Source organism: Clupea harengus, chromosome 4 (genome assembly GCF_900700415.2).
Source record: "Clupea harengus chromosome 4, Ch_v2.0.2, whole genome shotgun sequence".
Lineage (NCBI taxonomy): Eukaryota > Metazoa > Chordata > Actinopteri > Clupeiformes > Clupeidae > Clupea > Clupea harengus.
In genome coordinates, this window is record NC_045155.1 from 8,175,059 (window position 1) to 8,180,058 (window position 5,000).

Below are 5,000 nucleotides of genomic sequence, written 5' to 3' on the forward strand. Positions count from 1 at the left end.
CTAGATGCTCCAGGACCCCTAGGAGCAGTGGGCAGCCTTTAGGCGCCCGGGGACCAAGTCAAGTGATCCGTCTTGGTCAGGGACGGACAGTTAAGTTCTTCTGCATGTTTTTCTTTTGGGGTTCTTAGTGGAGGAAACCCCTAGTGATCACGGGGAGAACATGCAAACTCCATACAGAAAGGCCCGGGAGATAGCCCACATGACATGTCTGGGGAGAACCTACCCCCAGGACCAACAGCGCCCCATGCGGGAATCGAACCCGGGACCTTCTTGCTGTGAGGCGGCAGTGCAAGCACCTGAGCCACCGTGCCACTTTACATATACAACAAGTCTGCATAATAAGTTTGCAAGTTCTACTCCAAGTGTTGCATAACACCCAGCTCAGACCATTTTAAACCTTGACCTTGGAACAGGTGCAGTGTGGGAATGACTCTGAGTGTGTGTGTGCCAGCAGATTCCGGTGTATATTTCCATCAGAGCAAGGTGAACACCCTGGAAATTGGAGTTGCTCCTTGTACTGTATATGCACTTATTATGTAAGAAATCTGAGTCATCTTTAAAACTCAGGAATTTCTCTTAACACGCCTTGGACCAAAGAGCCTACACAGAACAGAGTATGAATTGTTGGAGAACATACTCCTTCAGGTGATACATGTACTATACTATACTTTCATACATGTACTATACACAAGCATGGTACTCATTGGATGCTACATACTCCTGTGGTAGGCCTCTCCGCCCCAAAGCATCTTGAAGGAGAGTGAAAGACAAATGTTGTTGTTTTTTCAGCACAGGCAGGCAGTCCCAGTAGGATGTGACATCGGTATTGCTGCAGTGTTGTCCTACCTGCTGAGTGCTGAGCATGTTGATAAGGCTCAGTAGGTGACTCATGGCCCGGACAACAGTGGTCCTCAGCTGTTTTGGATGCAACAGTGGTTATGGACATACAATCACAGGGGACACCTTGTAGGTATAAATTGTTATAGCTACATTTTTCTAAACTTTTGTTAAACTGTTATGCATGTGTGCTCCTTGACACATAAAGCTTTTTAATTGCTGACATGTAATGGAGGAGGATTATGTACCAATGTATTTGTTTCCAAGTCAAATTCACATGGCATTTTCTGTCACAATGAAAATATATTAGTTGCAGTGACAATAATAGAAAGTGAAAACAATTAGCTAGAAAGAGACATTTAAGCTTAACTATTGCCAGTAATCTACAGGTTGCTGTGATTTTATTGTCGTTTTTGTGCTTTCGTCCTCTGCCAACACAACAGCAGAGTGACATGTAGGCTACCCGTTTGTCAGTGGGGATAAAGTACCTAATCGTTCCATCCGACATTTTGTCATTCTGGTTGCTGACCGTAGATAATATCAGTAGTTACACAAAACTCATAAACTCTTGACTTCTGTGCATGCAGCCTGGCTGGTACTCTCTGTTAATGCCACTGCAAGAGGATGCATTGTGACGGCCTAATGAGTTTTTAAGTATAGAAATAAATAAATGACCGCATCTGATCACAGCGCAGCGGGATGGCTTGTGCTATGATTAAAACTGTGGCACGAAATTGTGCGTGTCCGTGTGGTCGCATCTATGAAATAAGGCCGTCGTGGTTGAACTGCCGCGGCTGTGAAGACAACATGACAGGCGCTTACAAGGAGTGGGCTTTTAGCACGAATCAACAAGAGATGGGGGGGGGGGGGGGGGGGGAGAGAGAGAGAGAGAGAGAGAGAGACGGGGGAGAGCATGATTTATTTAGGCAAATCTAATTAGGATGTTTGAAAGTCTGTATTGCACACTCTCAAATTCCAGTGTTGTCAACGCGGGTTCAGCCGGAGGGTCAGAGCAATTTTGTCGAACCAAGACCTCCCCCGCACTAAGGGTCCCCTCGGTGTCAGGGCTGCCTGCTTGCTGCAGCAGAGCTTCCACCAGAGATGCCAGGGAGCTCTCCTCACTCCATCTCTTATGTTATCTATACGGAGATGATGATCCGTTTCCTCGTATCAGCCCGTGCTAGCTGGAGTTCCTCTTACTTTCCCCTGGTGCAAGAGCATAATGTATGTTTATAGAAACACCTGTATATTTGCAGTAAAGAGCTTTATCATAATAATAACGAATTCATTGATATGATGGTAAAGCACCACATGTATGCCTTGTACAGAACATTGGTATTTGTGGTTTCAGATGATCAAAGCAACTCTAGTATTCTCTCAGCATTGACATTGTAGAGGATTGTTGATATGTAGGGAATACTGTTATGTGTTATGAGTTACTATTATGCTGATCATGTTGCCAAGATGTGCAGATATTCTATCAGGATGAGTGTACTTACAGAAGACTTTTATGGTGGTGAAATGGAGATGGTGAGCAAGATCTTTGTTTAGCAAGATTACACAAGCTTTATGGACCATATGGCCATGTTTGCAGCCATTTGCACATAAAACTGATATATGGTCATTACGAAGATCATACCACCATCATGCCTATTGCAGTACCATCTAAATCTGTACTGTAATTCAGTGTCCACAGTGCCGCGTCTTGCAGCATCTACTTAATGTCTTATTGTTTCTTTTCTCTCTCTCTCTCTCTCTCTCAGTCTCTTTACAACGCCAAGAGATGAGAGTTTAGCTCTCAATGGCATCCCCTAAAAATAGAAGTCCATGAAAGTCTAAGATGCTTTCAGGAGCATTACTCCCATTGCGTTTGCTTCAGTGGAAGCCCTAGGCTTTCTCCCTGCAAGCATTCCCACTCTATGTTCTACATCGCCCAGACACATTAGGAGACACTCTGCACTCTCTGCTACACGCCACCATCCGCCACCATCCGCCACCATCCGGCCCGAGCCCTGTCACTTCCACAAAGGGCAGGGATGCTTCAACTCAGTAGCACACTTGCGGTAGTCACTTGCTGCGGTAAATATTTGCCCCGGCTGTTTGCCTCGGCTCAGAGATTGAATGAAGCTCTAGAAATAACGGTGTTAAGCTTGAACAGATGTTCTCTGACATCATTAAGATGTGGATGGCGTCACTCATGTATCAGATATGATCCCAAAGACCGCTGTGTAAAATGACATGGAATTATGGAGTCATAGCTTACATATGTTGGGCCCTAATGGCTGGTTTGGCTGGATGACTGATGACATCCAACAGGACACGTTTTTTGGTTGATATCCATATCCCTCTTTTTCACTGGTTTGAAAATGTCTTTTTTTCTGCTAAACATGTTGCTTGTTGCTAGACATGTTGCTCTTTCTCTCTCCGCCATTAGAGGGAGAAATCTTTTAAAGCCTTAGCTGAATCCAGTATCAGAGTAGGATTTGCTTTTGTCTCCAAATTACTGGGTCTGTCAGAGACATTCAGTCACTGCTGATGGAGAACTGTCATTGAGTTGGTCACAAACAACAACATTTTCAAAGTCTGACTGTCTCTCTTTCTCTCCAATTAAACAATCACAGATGAACAAACAGTTGATGTACCCCCCCCCCCCCCCCCCCCACTCTCTCTCCTTGTCTCTCTCTCTCTAGCTGACTTTCACATCGGCGTACATGCAGCCATGCCATGCAACACCGCGCTCCGGCTGGTTTGATTGCAGCATTATTCCCGTCGTGGACAGGTGTATTGCAGCATCAGTCAGCGCGACACCAGAGGTTTGTCCAAATTGAATCACAGAACATAATGCACTGTTCCTATTGAGAGTTAGGTGCCACTGACTGCACGCTGTGGCTCTGCAGTGGAGCGTTTCTTTCATCCGGATGATGGCATGCAGTGCTGCAGTAGAGAGGCAGCCCGTGAGAAGAATTCATAATCTAGGAGTCACCCCCCTTTTTCTCACTCACACTCACACACACACACACTCACTCTCACTCTCTCTCTTTTTTCATCTCCCTCTCTTTCTTTCTTCCCATCTCCCTCTCATGCATGTGGTCTAGTGCCAAAAGGCTGTGAATCTTAGACACTGTTGTTTCAGGTGCTGCATGAATCTTTAAAATCATATATGAAAGATAAATGGCATGTTACTATCTCCTCTCCCAAGACACTTTCATTTGTTCTTTTCTCAACCCGGCGCTCTGCCTGGACAAAAATAACTGGCTGAATGATCTAGTGAGGAGATAGGAGATAGGAATGACCCCCGACTGTCATTTCTGCATTAGCACATGAATAAACTATGGGAATGGTACACCTTGACCATTACAACTTAATGATTGCAGCAGCGGGTAGCATTTTTGTTTTCATAGCTGAGCGTTAGATTGATGTGTTCCCTTCAGGAGGAAGGTCACAATCCAACTCTCTGTATCAATGTTAATTGTGGGGATAAAGAAATGCAAAACATGATCGTCATTCAAAAGGAATCAATGTCACAGTGCAAGACACCTCTCCTCCATCAAATGCTCATCCTGCTCTCTAGCTCGCTGTCTCTCTCTGTCGCTCCCTCTCCATCACGGAGTAGAATCTCGTCAGCCAGTGGGAAGAGAGCAAGAGCGAGAGAGAGAGAGAAAGAGAGAGAGAGAGAGAGAGAGAGAGAGAGAGAGAGAGCAGGGATAATACCTTGTGAATGCTTGATGAATGTAGTGGTCAGGCTTAGGCTGTCAGGCTGCTCTTTGGCTGTGCAGTAGGCGCACAGGGAGAGTGTGAAGAGAGTGTCTGTGTGCGCACGCCTATGCGTGTGTGTGTCAGAGTTTAAGCGTGTGAGCGTGTGTGTGTGTGTACGCACACACAGCGAGAGACCGAGCTCTGAGGCATTCCATCATCAGCTACACCCCTGCAGCCACTCACTCTCCTTACCCTCCTCCTCCTGGAGAGAGAGAGAGAAAGAGAGAGAGAGAGAAGGAGAGAGAGAGAGAAGGAGAGAGAGTGTCACGTAATACGCAAGGCACACAACGACAAGAAGTCTCAAATCAGCCCAGTCGAAGACTCCTCTTGCCTCTCTCCTTGCCGCTGCTCTTCCGTGTAGCCAGAGAAAAAAAAGAGAGAGAGAGAGAGCACGAGAGAGAGAGAGC

General features: G+C 45.9%; 1 protein-coding gene across 2 annotated transcripts in view; it reads left to right on the forward strand.

Annotated features, from left to right (window-relative positions):
• The first annotated feature begins 4,554 nt into the window (after window positions 1–4,554).
• Window positions 4,555–5,000, forward strand: part of slc12a5b (solute carrier family 12 member 5b) — a 58,049-nt gene continuing 57,603 nt past the window's right edge. For both annotated transcript variants that reach the window (XM_031565999.1, XM_031566000.1), the window contains exon 1: window positions 4,555–5,000. This exon is cut by the window's right edge and continues 217 nt beyond it. The gene's annotated coding sequence lies outside the window, so the exon portion shown is untranslated.